This window comes from Eschscholzia californica, unplaced genomic scaffold (genome assembly GCF_041429995.1).
Source record: "Eschscholzia californica isolate CP2 unplaced genomic scaffold, dmEscCali1.0.p SCAF_6, whole genome shotgun sequence".
Lineage (NCBI taxonomy): Eukaryota > Viridiplantae > Streptophyta > Magnoliopsida > Ranunculales > Papaveraceae > Eschscholzia > Eschscholzia californica.
The window spans coordinates 6,846,612-6,862,443 of NW_028238483.1; the positions used below are offsets into that span (position 1 = coordinate 6,846,612).

General features: G+C 36.7%; 23 non-coding genes across 23 annotated transcripts; all 23 read right to left on the reverse strand.

Moving 5' to 3' along the window:
* Positions 1–517: 517 nt before the first annotated feature.
* LOC147531147 (5S ribosomal RNA) lies at positions 518–636 on the reverse strand. The gene has a single exon (XR_015228549.1). It is a non-coding gene; the product is annotated as a 5S ribosomal RNA (ribosomal RNA).
* Positions 637–1,196: 560 nt separating this feature from the next.
* On the reverse strand, positions 1,197–1,315 carry LOC147531148 (5S ribosomal RNA). The gene has a single exon (XR_015228550.1). It is a non-coding gene; the product is annotated as a 5S ribosomal RNA (ribosomal RNA).
* Positions 1,316–1,875: 560 nt separating this feature from the next.
* Positions 1,876–1,994, reverse strand: LOC147531149 (5S ribosomal RNA). The gene has a single exon (XR_015228551.1). It is a non-coding gene; the product is annotated as a 5S ribosomal RNA (ribosomal RNA).
* A 560-nt stretch (positions 1,995–2,554) lies between these two features.
* Positions 2,555–2,673, reverse strand: LOC147531150 (5S ribosomal RNA). The gene has a single exon (XR_015228552.1). It is a non-coding gene; the product is annotated as a 5S ribosomal RNA (ribosomal RNA).
* A 560-nt stretch (positions 2,674–3,233) lies between these two features.
* On the reverse strand, positions 3,234–3,352 carry LOC147531151 (5S ribosomal RNA). The gene has a single exon (XR_015228553.1). It is a non-coding gene; the product is annotated as a 5S ribosomal RNA (ribosomal RNA).
* A 561-nt stretch (positions 3,353–3,913) lies between these two features.
* LOC147531152 (5S ribosomal RNA) lies at positions 3,914–4,032 on the reverse strand. The gene has a single exon (XR_015228555.1). It is a non-coding gene; the product is annotated as a 5S ribosomal RNA (ribosomal RNA).
* A 560-nt stretch (positions 4,033–4,592) lies between these two features.
* On the reverse strand, positions 4,593–4,711 carry LOC147531153 (5S ribosomal RNA). The gene has a single exon (XR_015228556.1). It is a non-coding gene; the product is annotated as a 5S ribosomal RNA (ribosomal RNA).
* Positions 4,712–5,271: 560 nt separating this feature from the next.
* LOC147531154 (5S ribosomal RNA) lies at positions 5,272–5,390 on the reverse strand. Its single transcript, XR_015228558.1, has one exon. It is a non-coding gene; the product is annotated as a 5S ribosomal RNA (ribosomal RNA).
* Positions 5,391–5,951: 561 nt separating this feature from the next.
* LOC147531155 (5S ribosomal RNA) lies at positions 5,952–6,070 on the reverse strand. Its single transcript, XR_015228559.1, has one exon. It is a non-coding gene; the product is annotated as a 5S ribosomal RNA (ribosomal RNA).
* A 560-nt stretch (positions 6,071–6,630) lies between these two features.
* On the reverse strand, positions 6,631–6,749 carry LOC147531156 (5S ribosomal RNA). Its single transcript, XR_015228560.1, has one exon. It is a non-coding gene; the product is annotated as a 5S ribosomal RNA (ribosomal RNA).
* A 560-nt stretch (positions 6,750–7,309) lies between these two features.
* On the reverse strand, positions 7,310–7,428 carry LOC147531157 (5S ribosomal RNA). Its single transcript, XR_015228561.1, has one exon. It is a non-coding gene; the product is annotated as a 5S ribosomal RNA (ribosomal RNA).
* A 561-nt stretch (positions 7,429–7,989) lies between these two features.
* On the reverse strand, positions 7,990–8,108 carry LOC147531158 (5S ribosomal RNA). The gene has a single exon (XR_015228562.1). It is a non-coding gene; the product is annotated as a 5S ribosomal RNA (ribosomal RNA).
* Positions 8,109–8,668: 560 nt separating this feature from the next.
* Positions 8,669–8,787, reverse strand: LOC147531159 (5S ribosomal RNA). The gene has a single exon (XR_015228563.1). It is a non-coding gene; the product is annotated as a 5S ribosomal RNA (ribosomal RNA).
* A 560-nt stretch (positions 8,788–9,347) lies between these two features.
* Positions 9,348–9,466, reverse strand: LOC147531160 (5S ribosomal RNA). Its single transcript, XR_015228564.1, has one exon. It is a non-coding gene; the product is annotated as a 5S ribosomal RNA (ribosomal RNA).
* Positions 9,467–10,027: 561 nt separating this feature from the next.
* On the reverse strand, positions 10,028–10,146 carry LOC147531161 (5S ribosomal RNA). The gene has a single exon (XR_015228943.1). It is a non-coding gene; the product is annotated as a 5S ribosomal RNA (ribosomal RNA).
* Positions 10,147–10,707: 561 nt separating this feature from the next.
* On the reverse strand, positions 10,708–10,826 carry LOC147531162 (5S ribosomal RNA). The gene has a single exon (XR_015228908.1). It is a non-coding gene; the product is annotated as a 5S ribosomal RNA (ribosomal RNA).
* Positions 10,827–11,407: 581 nt separating this feature from the next.
* LOC147531163 (5S ribosomal RNA) lies at positions 11,408–11,526 on the reverse strand. The gene has a single exon (XR_015228565.1). It is a non-coding gene; the product is annotated as a 5S ribosomal RNA (ribosomal RNA).
* A 561-nt stretch (positions 11,527–12,087) lies between these two features.
* Positions 12,088–12,206, reverse strand: LOC147531164 (5S ribosomal RNA). The gene has a single exon (XR_015228567.1). It is a non-coding gene; the product is annotated as a 5S ribosomal RNA (ribosomal RNA).
* A 560-nt stretch (positions 12,207–12,766) lies between these two features.
* LOC147531165 (5S ribosomal RNA) lies at positions 12,767–12,885 on the reverse strand. Its single transcript, XR_015228568.1, has one exon. It is a non-coding gene; the product is annotated as a 5S ribosomal RNA (ribosomal RNA).
* A 560-nt stretch (positions 12,886–13,445) lies between these two features.
* LOC147531166 (5S ribosomal RNA) lies at positions 13,446–13,564 on the reverse strand. The gene has a single exon (XR_015228569.1). It is a non-coding gene; the product is annotated as a 5S ribosomal RNA (ribosomal RNA).
* A 560-nt stretch (positions 13,565–14,124) lies between these two features.
* LOC147531167 (5S ribosomal RNA) lies at positions 14,125–14,243 on the reverse strand. Its single transcript, XR_015228570.1, has one exon. It is a non-coding gene; the product is annotated as a 5S ribosomal RNA (ribosomal RNA).
* Positions 14,244–14,804: 561 nt separating this feature from the next.
* Positions 14,805–14,923, reverse strand: LOC147531168 (5S ribosomal RNA). The gene has a single exon (XR_015228571.1). It is a non-coding gene; the product is annotated as a 5S ribosomal RNA (ribosomal RNA).
* A 560-nt stretch (positions 14,924–15,483) lies between these two features.
* On the reverse strand, positions 15,484–15,602 carry LOC147531169 (5S ribosomal RNA). Its single transcript, XR_015228572.1, has one exon. It is a non-coding gene; the product is annotated as a 5S ribosomal RNA (ribosomal RNA).
* Between the last annotated feature and the right edge of the window lie 230 nt (positions 15,603–15,832).

Sequence of the window (15,832 nt, forward strand, 5' to 3'; positions counted from 1 at the left end):
CCTATTTCTCCCCGATTTCACGCACTCTATAGTGATACGACGTAAAAACGTTTACTCCCTCCGTCCGATTATGTTTGACTTTTTAGCAGATCCAATTTTTATTTATTGTTCTCTCACTAAAAGATTTTTCCTAAATTACCTATATTAAATTTGGAGTATTCAAATAAATAATATGTCGGAAGTAGTGTAGAAATAACTGAAACTTTTTATTCTTATTAAAAGTAAAGGGTAGATTGGGAAATGCTAATGAAATTAGTAATAAATATTTCCGGACATATTTTTATGTCTCCAAATCGCTGTCATCGGTTTATAATACGTACGACGAGTTATTCCAGTTTTAAATTACTCGAGTTACACAAAATTCTGAAAAATAGACGGATGACACAGAAAACAACGTTTTTTTGGCAAATCCGACGATCCTAACCCGCCTTTGGCAGGTTATTTTCTTCCCATCTTCTCCATCTCTCCGACGAGACAAAAAAAAAAAGTAGAAAAAGGGAAAAAAAAAGTAGAAAAAGGGATGCAACACGAGGACTTCCCAGGAGGTCACCCATCCTAGTACTACTCTCGCCCAAGCACGCTTAACTTCGGAGTTCTGATGGGATCCGGTGGATTAGTGCTGGTATGATCGCATCCGTTAGTATTTTACAATGGGTACTACTTGTTCTCATCGTGGACTCCTATTTCTCCCCGATTTCACGCACTCTATAGTGATACGACGTAAAAACGTTTACTCCCTCCGTCCGATTATGTTTGACTTTTTAGCAGATCCAATTTTTATTTATTGTTCTCTCACTAAAAGATTTTTCCTAAATTACCTATATTAAATTTGGAGTATTCAAATAAATAATATGTCGGAAGTAGTGTAGAAATAACTGAAACTTTTTATTCTTATTAAAAGTAAAGGGTAGATTGGGAAATGCTAATGAAATTAGTAATAAATATTTCCGGACATATTTTTATGTCTCCAAATCGCTGTCATCGGTTTATAATACGTACGACGAGTTATTCCAGTTTTAAATTACTCGAGTTACACAAAATTCTGAAAAATAGACGGATGACACAGAAAACAACGTTTTTTTGGCAAATCCGACGATCCTAACCCGCCTTTGGCAGGTTATTTTCATCCCCTCTTCTCCATCTCTCCGACGAGACAAAAAAAAAAGTAGAAAAAGGGAAAAAAAAAAGTAGAAAAAGGGATGCAACACGAGGACTTCCCAGGAGGTCACCCATCCTAGTACTACTCTCGCCCAAGCACGCTTAACTTCGGAGTTCTGATGGGATCCGGTGGATTAGTGCTGGTATGATCGCATCCGTTAGTATTTTACAATAGGTACTACTTGTTCTCATCGTGGACTCCTATTTCTCCCCGATTTCACGCACTCTATAGTGATACGACGTAAAAACGTTTACTCCCTCCGTCCGATTATGTTTGACTTTTTAGCAGATCCAATTTTTATTTATTGTTCTCTCACTAAAAGATTTTTCCTAAATTACCTATATTAAATTTGGAGTATTCAAATAAATAATATGTCGGAAGTAGTGTAGAAATAACTGAAACTTTTTATTCTTATTAAAAGTAAAGGGTAGATTGGGAAATGCTAATGAAATTAGTAATAAATATTTCCGGACATATTTTTATGTCTCCAAATCGCTGTCATCGGTTTATAATACGTACGACGAGTTATTCCAGTTTTAAATTACTCGAGTTACACAAAATTCTGAAAAATAGACGGATGACACAGAAAACAACGTTTTTTTGGCAAATCCGACGATCCTAACCCGCCTTTGGCAGGTTATTTTCTTCCCATCTTCTCCATCTCTCCGACGAGACAAAAAAAAAAAGTAGAAAAAGGGAAAAAAAAAGTAGAAAAAGGGATGCAACACGAGGACTTCCCAGGAGGTCACCCATCCTAGTACTACTCTCGCCCAAGCACGCTTAACTTCGGAGTTCTGATGGGATCCGGTGGATTAGTGCTGGTATGATCGCATCCGTTAGTATTTTACAATGGGTACTACTTGTTCTCATCGTGGACTCCTATTTCTCCCCGATTTCACGCACTCTATAGTGATACGACGTAAAAACGTTTACTCCCTCCGTCCGATTATGTTTGACTTTTTAGCAGATCCAATTTTTATTTATTGTTCTCTCACTAAAAGATTTTTCCTAAATTACCTATATTAAATTTGGAGTATTCAAATAAATAATATGTCGGAAGTAGTGTAGAAATAACTGAAACTTTTTATTCTTATTAAAAGTAAAGGGTAGATTGGGAAATGCTAATGAAATTAGTAATAAATATTTCCGGACATATTTTTATGTCTCCAAATCGCTGTCATCGGTTTATAATACGTACGACGAGTTATTCCAGTTTTAAATTACTCGAGTTACACAAAATTCTGAAAAATAGACGGATGACACAGAAAACAACGTTTTTTTGGCAAATCCGACGATCCTAACCCGCCTTTGGCAGGTTATTTTCATCCCCTCTTCTCCATCTCTCCGACGAGACAAAAAAAAAAAGTAGAAAAAGGGAAAAAAAAAGTAGAAAAAGGGATGCAACACGAGGACTTCCCAGGAGGTCACCCATCCTAGTACTACTCTCGCCCAAGCACGCTTAACTTCGGAGTTCTGATGGGATCCGGTGGATTAGTGCTGGTATGATCGCATCCGTTAGTATTTTACAATAGGTACTACTTGTTCTCATCGTGGACTCCTATTTCTTCCCGATTTCACGCACTCTATAGTGATACGACGTAAAAACGTTTACTCCCTCCGTCCGATTATGTTTGACTTTTTAGCAGATCCAATTTTTATTTATTGTTCTCTCACTAAAAGATTTTTCCTAAATTACCTATATTAAATTTGGAGTATTCAAATAAATAATATGTCGGAAGTAGTGTAGAAATAACTGAAACTTTTTATTCTTATTAAAAGTAAAGGGTAGATTGGGAAATGCTAATGAAATTAGTAATAAATATTTCCGGACATATTTTTATGTCTCCAAATCGCTGTCATCGGTTTATAATACGTACGACGAGTTATTCCAGTTTTAAATTACTCGAGTTACACAAAATTCTGAAAAATAGACGGATGACACAGAAAACAACGTTTTTTTGGCAAATCCGACGATCCTAACCCGCCTTTGGCAGGTTATTTTCATCCCCTCTTCTCCATCTCTCCGACGAGACAAAAAAAAAAAGTAGAAAAAGGGAAAAAAAAAGTAGAAAAAGGGATGCAACACGAGGACTTCCCAGGAGGTCACCCATCCTAGTACTACTCTCGCCCAAGCACGCTTAACTTCGGAGTTCTGATGGGATCCGGTGGATTAGTGCTGGTATGATCGCATCCGTTAGTATTTTACAATAGGTACTACTTGTTCTCATCGTGGACTCCTATTTCTCCCCGATTTCACGCACTCTATAGTGATACGACGTAAAAACGTTTACTCCCTCCGTCCGATTATGTTTGACTTTTTAGCAGATCCAATTTTTATTTATTGTTCTCTCACTAAAAGATTTTTCCTAAATTACCTATATTAAATTTGGAGTATTCAAATAAATAATATGTCGGAAGTAGTGTAGAAATAACTGAAACTTTTTATTCTTATTAAAAGTAAAGGGTAGATTGGGAAATGCTAATGAAATTAGTAATAAATATTTCCGGACATATTTTTATGTCTCCAAATCGCTGTCATCGGTTTATAATACGTACGACGAGTTATTCCAGTTTTAAATTACTCGAGTTACACAAAATTCTGAAAAATAGACGGATGACACAGAAAACAACGTTTTTTTGGCAAATCCGACGATCCTAACCCGCCTTTGGCAGGTTATTTTCTTCCCATCTTCTCCATCTCTCCGACGAGACAAAAAAAAAAAAGTAGAAAAAGGGAAAAAAAAAGTAGAAAAAGGGATGCAACACGAGGACTTCCCAGGAGGTCACCCATCCTAGTACTACTCTCGCCCAAGCACGCTTAACTTCGGAGTTCTGATGGGATCCGGTGGATTAGTGCTGGTATGATCGCATCCGTTAGTATTTTACAATGGGTACTACTTGTTCTCATCGTGGACTCCTATTTCTCCCCGATTTCACGCACTCTATAGTGATACGACGTAAAAACGTTTACTCCCTCCGTCCGATTATGTTTGACTTTTTAGCAGATCCAATTTTTATTTATTGTTCTCTCACTAAAAGATTTTTCCTAAATTACCTATATTAAATTTGGAGTATTCAAATAAATAATATGTCGGAAGTAGTGTAGAAATAACTGAAACTTTTTATTCTTATTAAAAGTAAAGGGTAGATTGGGAAATGCTAATGAAATTAGTAATAAATATTTCCGGACATATTTTTATGTCTCCAAATCGCTGTCATCGGTTTATAATACGTACGACGAGTTATTCCAGTTTTAAATTACTCGAGTTACACAAAATTCTGAAAAATAGACGGATGACACAGAAAACAACGTTTTTTTGGCAAATCCGACGATCCTAACCCGCCTTTGGCAGGTTATTTTCATCCCCTCTTCTCCATCTCTCCGACGAGACAAAAAAAAAAAGTAGAAAAAGGGAAAAAAAAAGTAGAAAAAGGGATGCAACACGAGGACTTCCCAGGAGGTCACCCATCCTAGTACTACTCTCGCCCAAGCACGCTTAACTTCGGAGTTCTGATGGGATCCGGTGGATTAGTGCTGGTATGATCGCATCCGTTAGTATTTTACAATAGGTACTACTTGTTCTCATCGTGGACTCCTATTTCTCCCCGATTTCACGCACTCTATAGTGATACGACGTAAAAACGTTTACTCCCTCCGTCCGATTATGTTTGACTTTTTAGCAGATCCAATTTTTATTTATTGTTCTCTCACTAAAAGATTTTTCCTAAATTACCTATATTAAATTTGGAGTATTCAAATAAATAATATGTCGGAAGTAGTGTAGAAATAACTGAAACTTTTTATTCTTATTAAAAGTAAAGGGTAGATTGGGAAATGCTAATGAAATTAGTAATAAATATTTCCGGACATATTTTTATGTCTCCAAATCGCTGTCATCGGTTTATAATACGTACGACGAGTTATTCCAGTTTTAAATTACTCGAGTTACACAAAATTCTGAAAAATAGACGGATGACACAGAAAACAACGTTTTTTTGGCAAATCCGACGATCCTAACCCGCCTTTGGCAGGTTATTTTCATCCCCTCTTCTCCATCTCTCCGACGAGACAAAAAAAAAAAGTAGAAAAAGGGAAAAAAAAAGTAGAAAAAGGGATGCAACACGAGGACTTCCCAGGAGGTCACCCATCCTAGTACTACTCTCGCCCAAGCACGCTTAACTTCGGAGTTCTGATGGGATCCGGTGGATTAGTGCTGGTATGATCGCATCCGTTAGTATTTTACAATAGGTACTACTTGTTCTCATCGTGGACTCCTATTTCTCCCCGATTTCACGCACTCTATAGTGATACGACGTAAAAACGTTTACTCCCTCCGTCCGATTATGTTTGACTTTTTAGCAGATCCAATTTTTATTTATTGTTCTCTCACTAAAAGATTTTTCCTAAATTACCTATATTAAATTTGGAGTATTCAAATAAATAATATGTCGGAAGTAGTGTAGAAATAACTGAAACTTTTTATTCTTATTAAAAGTAAAGGGTAGATTGGGAAATGCTAATGAAATTAGTAATAAATATTTCCGGACATATTTTTATGTCTCCAAATCGCTGTCATCGGTTTATAATACGTACGACGAGTTATTCCAGTTTTAAATTACTCGAGTTACACAAAATTCTGAAAAATAGACGGATGACACAGAAAACAACGTTTTTTTGGCAAATCCGACGATCCTAACCCGCCTTTGGCAGGTTATTTTCTTCCCATCTTCTCCATCTCTCCGACGAGACAAAAAAAAAAAAGTAGAAAAAGGGAAAAAAAAAGTAGAAAAAGGGATGCAACACGAGGACTTCCCAGGAGGTCACCCATCCTAGTACTACTCTCGCCCAAGCACGCTTAACTTCGGAGTTCTGATGGGATCCGGTGGATTAGTGCTGGTATGATCGCATCCGTTAGTATTTTACAATGGGTACTACTTGTTCTCATCGTGGACTCCTATTTCTCCCCGATTTCACGCACTCTATAGTGATACGACGTAAAAACGTTTACTCCCTCCGTCCGATTATGTTTGACTTTTTAGCAGATCCAATTTTTATTTATTGTTCTCTCACTAAAAGATTTTTCCTAAATTACCTATATTAAATTTGGAGTATTCAAATAAATAATATGTCGGAAGTAGTGTAGAAATAACTGAAACTTTTTATTCTTATTAAAAGTAAAGGGTAGATTGGGAAATGCTAATGAAATTAGTAATAAATATTTCCGGACATATTTTTATGTCTCCAAATCGCTGTCATCGGTTTATAATACGTACGACGAGTTATTCCAGTTTTAAATTACTCGAGTTACACAAAATTCTGAAAAATAGACGGATGACACAGAAAACAACGTTTTTTTGGCAAATCCGACGATCCTAACCCGCCTTTGGCAGGTTATTTTCATCCCCTCTTCTCCATCTCTCCGACGAGACAAAAAAAAAAAGTAGAAAAAGGGAAAAAAAAAGTAGAAAAAGGGATGCAACACGAGGACTTCCCAGGAGGTCACCCATCCTAGTACTACTCTCGCCCAAGCACGCTTAACTTCGGAGTTCTGATGGGATCCGGTGGATTAGTGCTGGTATGATCGCATCCGTTAGTATTTTACAATAGGTACTACTTGTTCTCATCGTGGACTCCTATTTCTCCCCGATTTCACGCACTCTATAGTGATACGACGTAAAAACGTTTACTCCCTCCGTCCGATTATGTTTGACTTTTTAGCAGATCCAATTTTTATTTATTGTTCTCTCACTAAAAGATTTTTCCTAAATTACCTATATTAAATTTGGAGTATTCAAATAAATAATATGTCGGAAGTAGTGTAGAAATAACTGAAACTTTTTATTCTTATTAAAAGTAAAGGGTAGATTGGGAAATGCTAATGAAATTAGTAATAAATATTTCCGGACATATTTTTATGTCTCCAAATCGCTGTCATCGGTTTATAATACGTACGACGAGTTATTCCAGTTTTAAATTACTCGAGTTACACAAAATTCTGAAAAATAGACGGATGACACAGAAAACAACGTTTTTTTGGCAAATCCGACGATCCTAACCCGCCTTTGGCAGGTTATTTTCATCCCCTCTTCTCCATCTCTCCGACGAGACAAAAAAAAAAAGTAGAAAAAGGGAAAAAAAAAGTAGAAAAAGGGATGCAACACGAGGACTTCCCAGGAGGTCACCCATCCTAGTACTACTCTCGCCCAAGCACGCTTAACTTCGGAGTTCTGATGGGATCCGGTGGATTAGTGCTGGTATGATCGCATCCGTTAGTATTTTACAATAGGTACTACTTGTTCTCATCGTGGACTCCTATTTCTCCCCGATTTCACGCACTCTATAGTGATACGACGTAAAAACGTTTACTCCCTCCGTCCGATTATGTTTGACTTTTTAGCAGATCCAATTTTTATTTATTGTTCTCTCACTAAAAGATTTTTCCTAAATTACCTATATTAAATTTGGAGTATTCAAATAAATAATATGTCGGAAGTAGTGTAGAAATAACTGAAACTTTTTATTCTTATTAAAAGTAAAGGGTAGATTGGGAAATGCTAATGAAATTAGTAATAAATATTTCCGGACATATTTTTATGTCTCCAAATCGCTGTCATCGGTTTATAATACGTACGACGAGTTATTCCAGTTTTAAATTACTCGAGTTACACAAAATTCTGAAAAATAGACGGATGACACAGAAAACAACGTTTTTTTGGCAAATCCGACGATCCTAACCCGCCTTTGGCAGGTTATTTTCTTCCCATCTTCTCCATCTCTCCGACGAGACAAAAAAAAAAAAGTAGAAAAAGGGAAAAAAAAAGTAGAAAAAGGGATGCAACACGAGGACTTCCCAGGAGGTCACCCATCCTAGTACTACTCTCGCCCAAGCACGCTTAACTTCGGAGTTCTGATGGGATCCGGTGGATTAGTGCTGGTATGATCGCATCCGTTAGTATTTTACAATGGGTACTACTTGTTCTCATCGTGGACTCCTATTTCTCCCCGATTTCACGCACTCTATAGTGATACGACGTAAAAACGTTTACTCCCTCCGTCCGATTATGTTTGACTTTTTAGCAGATCCAATTTTTATTTATTGTTCTCTCACTAAAAGATTTTTCCTAAATTACCTATATTAAATTTGGAGTATTCAAATAAATAATATGTCGGAAGTAGTGTAGAAATAACTGAAACTTTTTATTCTTATTAAAAGTAAAGGGTAGATTGGGAAATGCTAATGAAATTAGTAATAAATATTTCCGGACATATTTTTATGTCTCCAAATCGCTGTCATCGGTTTATAATACGTACGACGAGTTATTCCAGTTTTAAATTACTCGAGTTACACAAAATTCTGAAAAATAGACGGATGACACAGAAAACAACGTTTTTTTGGCAAATCCGACGATCCTAACCCGCCTTTGGCAGGTTATTTTCATCCCCTCTTCTCCATCTCTCCGACGAGACAAAAAAAAAAAGTAGAAAAAGGGAAAAAAAAAGTAGAAAAAGGGATGCAACACGAGGACTTCCCAGGAGGTCACCCATCCTAGTACTACTCTCGCCCAAGCACGCTTAACTTCGGAGTTCTGATGGGATCCGGTGGATTAGTGCTGGTATGATCGCATCCGTTAGTATTTTACAATAGGTACTACTTGTTCTCATCGTGGACTCCTATTTCTCCCCGATTTCACGCACTCTATAGTGATACGACGTAAAAACGTTTACTCCCTCCGTCCGATTATGTTTGACTTTTTAGCAGATCCAATTTTTATTTATTGTTCTCTCACTAAAAGATTTTTCCTAAATTACCTATATTAAATTTGGAGTATTCAAATAAATAATATGTCGGAAGTAGTGTAGAAATAACTGAAACTTTTTATTCTTATTAAAAGTAAAGGGTAGATTGGGAAATGCTAATGAAATTAGTAATAAATATTTCCGGACATATTTTTATGTCTCCAAATCGCTGTCATCGGTTTATAATACGTACGACGAGTTATTCCAGTTTTAAATTACTCGAGTTACACAAAATTCTGAAAAATAGACGGATGACACAGAAAACAACGTTTTTTTGGCAAATCCGACGATCCTAACCCGCCTTTGGCAGGTTATTTTCATCCCCTCTTCTCCATCTCTCCGACGAGACAAAAAAAAAAAGTAGAAAAAGGGAAAAAAAAAGTAGAAAAAGGGATGCAACACGAGGACTTCCCAGGAGGTCACCCATCCTAGTACTACTCTCGCCCAAGCACGCTTAACTTCGGAGTTCTGATGGGATCCGGTGGATTAGTGCTGGTATGATCGCATCCGTTAGTATTTTACAATAGGTACTACTTGTTCTCATCGTGGACTCCTATTTCTCCCCGATTTCACGCACTCTATAGTGATACGACGTAAAAACGTTTACTCCCTCCGTCCGATTATGTTTGACTTTTTAGCAGATCCAATTTTTATTTATTGTTCTCTCACTAAAAGATTTTTCCTAAATTACCTATATTAAATTTGGAGTATTCAAATAAATAATATGTCGGAAGTAGTGTAGAAATAACTGAAACTTTTTATTCTTATTAAAAGTAAAGGGTAGATTGGGAAATGCTAATGAAATTAGTAATAAATATTTCCGGACATATTTTTATGTCTCCAAATCGCTGTCATCGGTTTATAATACGTACGACGAGTTATTCCAGTTTTAAATTACTCGAGTTACACAAAATTCTGAAAAATAGACGGATGACACAGAAAACAACGTTTTTTTGGCAAATCCGACGATCCTAACCCGCCTTTGGCAGGTTATTTTCTTCCCATCTTCTCCATCTCTCCGACGAGACAAAAAAAAAAAAGTAGAAAAAGGGAAAAAAAAAGTAGAAAAAGGGATGCAACACGAGGACTTCCAAGGAGGTCACCCATCCTAGTACTACTCTCGCCCAAGCACGCTTAACTTCGGAGTTCTGATGGGATCCGGTGGATTAGTGCTGGTATGATCGCATCCGTTAGTATTTTACAATGGGTACTACTTGTTCTCATCGTGGACTCCTATTTCTCCCCGATTTCACGCACTCTATAGTGATACGACGTAAAAACGTTTACTCCCTCCGTCCGATTATGTTTGACTTTTTAGCAGATCCAATTTTTATTTATTGTTCTCTCACTAAAAGATTTTTCCTAAATTACCTATATTAAATTTGGAGTATTCAAATAAATAATATGTCGGAAGTAGTGTAGAAATAACTGAAACTTTTTATTCTTATTAAAAGTAAAGGGTAGATTGGGAAATGCTAATGAAATTAGTAATAAATATTTCCGGACATATTTTTATGTCTCCAAATCGCTGTCATCGGTTTATAATACGTACGACGAGTTATTCCAGTTTTAAATTACTCGAGTTACACAAAATTCTGAAAAATAGACGGATGACACAGAAAACAACGTTTTTTTGGCAAATCCGACGATCCTAACCCGCCTTTGGCAGGTTATTTTCATCCCCTCTTCTCCATCTCTCCGACGAGACAAAAAAAAAAAAGTAGAAAAAGGGAAAAAAAAAGTAGAAAAAGGGATGCAACACGAGGACTTCCCAGGAGGTCACCCATCCTAATACTACTCTCGCCCAAGCACGCTTAACTTCGGAGTTCTGATGGGATCCGGTGGTTTAGTGCTGGTATGATCGCATCCGTTAGTATTTTACAATGGGTACTACTTGTTCTCATCGTGGACTCCTATTTCTCCCCGATTTCACGCACTCTATAGTGATACGACGTAAAAACGTTTACTCCCTCCGTCCGATTATGTTTGACTTTTTAGCAGATCCAATTTTTATTTATTGTTCTCTCACTAAAAGATTTTTCCTAAATTACCTATATTAAATTTGGAGTATTCAAATAAATAATATGTCGGAAGTAGTGTAGAAATAACTGAAACTTTTTATTCTTATTAAAAGTAAAGGGTAGATTGGGAAATGCTAATGAAATTAGTAATAAATATTTCCGGACATATTTTTATGTCTCCAAATCGCTGTCATCGGTTTATAATACGTACGACGAGTTATTCCAGTTTTAAATTACTCGAGTTACACAAAATTCTGAAAAATAGACGGATGACACAGAAAACAACGTTTTTTTGGCAAATCCGACGATCCTAACCCGCCTTTGGCAGGTTATTTTCATCCCCTCTTCTCCATCTCTCCGACGAGACAAAAAAAAAAAGTAGAAAAAGGGAAAAAGAAAGTAGAAAAAGGGAAAAAAAAAGTAGAAAAAGGGATGCAACACGAGGACTTCCCAGGAGGTCACCCATCCTAGTACTACTCTCGCCCAAGCACGCTTAACTTCGGAGTTCTGATGGGATCCGGTGGATTAGTGCTGGTATGATCGCATCCGTTAGTATTTTACAATAGGTACTACTTGTTCTCATCGTGGACTCCTATTTCTCCCCGATTTCACGCACTCTATAGTGATACGACGTAAAAACGTTTACTCCCTCCGTCCGATTATGTTTGACTTTTTAGCAGATCCAATTTTTATTTATTGTTCTCTCACTAAAAGATTTTTCCTAAATTACCTATATTAAATTTGGAGTATTCAAATAAATAATATGTCGGAAGTAGTGTAGAAATAACTGAAACTTTTTATTCTTATTAAAAGTAAAGGGTAGATTGGGAAATGCTAATGAAATTAGTAATAAATATTTCCGGACATATTTTTATGTCTCCAAATCGCTGTCATCGGTTTATAATACGTACGACGAGTTATTCCAGTTTTAAATTACTCGAGTTACACAAAATTCTGAAAAATAGACGGATGACACAGAAAACAACGTTTTTTTGGCAAATCCGACGATCCTAACCCGCCTTTGGCAGGTTATTTTCTTCCCATCTTCTCCATCTCTCCGACGAGACAAAAAAAAAAAAGTAGAAAAAGGGAAAAAAAAAGTAGAAAAAGGGATGCAACACGAGGACTTCCCAGGAGGTCACCCATCCTAGTACTACTCTCGCCCAAGCACGCTTAACTTCGGAGTTCTGATGGGATCCGGTGGATTAGTGCTGGTATGATCGCATCCGTTAGTATTTTACAATGGGTACTACTTGTTCTCATCGTGGACTCCTATTTCTCCCCGATTTCACGCACTCTATAGTGATACGACGTAAAAACGTTTACTCCCTCCGTCCGATTATGTTTGACTTTTTAGCAGATCCAATTTTTATTTATTGTTCTCTCACTAAAAGATTTTTCCTAAATTACCTATATTAAATTTGGAGTATTCAAATAAATAATATGTCGGAAGTAGTGTAGAAATAACTGAAACTTTTTATTCTTATTAAAAGTAAAGGGTAGATTGGGAAATGCTAATGAAATTAGTAATAAATATTTCCGGACATATTTTTATGTCTCCAAATCGCTGTCATCGGTTTATAATACGTACGACGAGTTATTCCAGTTTTAAATTACTCGAGTTACACAAAATTCTGAAAAATAGACGGATGACACAGAAAACAACGTTTTTTTGGCAAATCCGACGATCCTAACCCGCCTTTGGCAGGTTATTTTCATCCCCTCTTCTCCATCTCTCCGACGAGACAAAAAAAAAAAGTAGAAAAAGGGAAATAAAAAGTAGAAAAAGGGATGCAACACGAGGACTTCCCAGGAGGTCACCCATCCTAGTACTACTCTCGCCCAAGCACGCTTAACTTCGGAGTTCTGATGGGATCCGGTGGATTAGTGCTGGTATGATCGCATCCGTTAGTATTTTACAATAGGTACTACTTGTTCTCATCGTGGACTCCTATTTCTCCCCGATTTCACGCACTCTATAGTGATACGACGTAAAAACGTTTACTCCCTCCGTCCGATTATGTTTGACTTTTTAGCAGATCCAATTTTTATTTATTGTTCTCTCACTAAAAGATTTTTCCTAAATTACCTATATTAAATTTGGAGTATTCAAATAAATAATATGTCGGAAGTAGTGTAGAAATAACTGAAACTTTTTATTCTTATTAAAAGTAAAGGGTAGATTGGGAAATGCTAATGAAATTAGTAATAAATATTTCCGGACATATTTTTATGTCTCCAAATCGCTGTCATCGGTTTATAATACGTACGACGAGTTATTCCAGTTTTAAATTACTCGAGTTACACAAAATTCTGAAAAATAGACGGATGACACAGAAAACAACGTTTTTTTGGCAAATCCGACGATCCTAACCCGCCTTTGGCAGGTTATTTTCATCCCCTCTTCTCCATCTCTCCGACGAGACAAAAAAAAAAAGTAGAAAAAGGGGAAAAAAAAGTAGAAAAAGGGATGCAACACGAGGACTTCCCAGGAGGTCACCCATCCTAGTACTACTCTCGCCCAAGCACGCTTAACTTCGGAGTTCTGATGGGATCCGGTGGATTAGTGCTGGTATGATCGCATCCGTTAGTATTTTACAATAGGTACTACTTGTTCTCATCGTGGACTCCTATTTCTCCCCGATTTCACGCACTCTATAGTGATACGACGTAAAAACGTTTACTCCCTCCGTCCGATTATGTTTGACTTTTTAGCAGATCCAATTTTTATTTATTGTTCTCTCACTAAAAGATTTTTCCTAAATTACCTATATTAAATTTGGAGTATTCAAATAAATAATATGTCGGAAGTAGTGTAGAAATAACTGAAACTTTTTATTCTTATTAAAAGTAAAGGGTAGATTGGGAAATGCTAATGAAATTAGTAATAAATATTTCCGGACATATTTTTATGTCTCCAAATCGCTGTCATCGGTTTATAATACGTACGACGAGTTATTCCAGTTTTAAATTACTCGAGTTACACAAAATTCTGAAAAATAGACGGATGACACAGAAAACAACGTTTTTTTGGCAAATCCGACGATCCTAACCCGCCTTTGGCAGGTTATTTTCATCCCCTCTTCTCCATCTCTCCGACGAGACAAAAAAAAAAAGTAGAAAAAGGGAAAAAAAAAGTAGAAAAAGGGATGCAACACGAGGACTTCCCAGGAGGTCACCCATCCTAGTACTACTCTCGCCCAAGCACGCTTAACTTCGGAGTTCTGATGGGATCCGGTGGATTAGTGCTGGTATGATCGCATCCGTTAGTATTTTACAATAGGTACTACTTGTTCTCATCGTGGACTCCTATTTCTCCCCGATTTCACGCACTCTATAGTGATACGACGTAAAAACGTTTACTCCCTCCGTCCGATTATGTTTGACTTTTTAGCAGATCCAATTTTTATTTATTGTTCTCTCACTAAAAGATTTTTCCTAAATTACCTATATTAAATTTGGAGTATTCAAATAAATAATATGTCGGAAGTAGTGTAGAAATAACTGAAACTTTTTATTCTTATTAAAAGTAAAGGGTAGATTGGGAAATGCTAATGAAATTAGTAATAAATATTTCCGGACATATTTTTATGTCTCCAAATCGCTGTCATCGGTTTATAATACGTACGACGAGTTATTCCAGTTTTAAATTACTCGAGTTACACAAAATTCTGAAAAATAGACGGATGACACAGAAAACAACGTTTTTTTGGCAAATCCGACGATCCTAACCCGCCTTTGGCAGGTTATTTTCTTCCCATCTTCTCCATCTCTCCGACGAGACAAAAAAAAAAAAGTAGAAAAAGGGAAAAAAAAAGTAGAAAAAGGGATGCAACACGAGGACTTCCCAGGAGGTCACCCATCCTAGTACTACTCTCGCCCAAGCACGCTTAACTTCGGAGTTCTGATGGGATCCGGTGGATTAGTGCTGGTATGATCGCATCCGTTAGTATTTTACAATGGGTACTACTTGTTCTCATCGTGGACTCCTATTTCTCCCCGATTTCACGCACTCTATAGTGATACGACGTAAAAACGTTTACTCCCTCCGTCCGATTATGTTTGACTTTTTAGCAGATCCAATTTTTATTTATTGTTCTCTCACTAAAAGATTTTTCCTAAATTACCTATATTAAATTTGGAGTATTCAAATAAATAATATGTCGGAAGTAGTGTAGAAATAACTGAAACTTTTTATTCTTATTAAAAGTAAAGGGTAGATTGGGAAATGCTAATGAAATTAGTAATAAATATTTCCGGACATATTTTTATGTCTCCAAATCGCTGTCATCGGTTTATAATACGTACGACGAGTTATTCCAGTTTTAAATTACTCGAGTTACACAAAATTCTGAAAAATAGACGGATGACACAGAAAACAACGTTTTTTTGGCAAATCCGACGATCCTAACCCGCCTTTGGCAGGTTATTTTCATCCCCTCTTCTCCATCTCTCCGACGAGACAAAAAAAAAAAGTAGAAAAAGGGAAAAAAAAAGTAGAAAAAGGGATGCAACACGAGGACTTCCCAGGAGGTCACCCATCCTAGTACTACTCTCGCCCAAGCACGCTTAACTTCGGAGTTCTGATGGGATCCGGTGGATTAGTGCTGGTATGATCGCATCCGTTAGTATTTTACAATAGGTACTACTTGTTCTCATCGTGGACTCCTATTTCTCCCCGATTTCACGCACTCTATAGTGATACGACGTAAAAACGTTTACTCCCTCCGTCCGATTATGTTTGACTTTTTAGCAGATCCAATTTTTATTTATTGTTCTCTCACTAAAAGATTTTTCCTAAATTACCTATATTAAATTTGGAGTATTCAAATAAATAATATGTCGGAAGTAGTG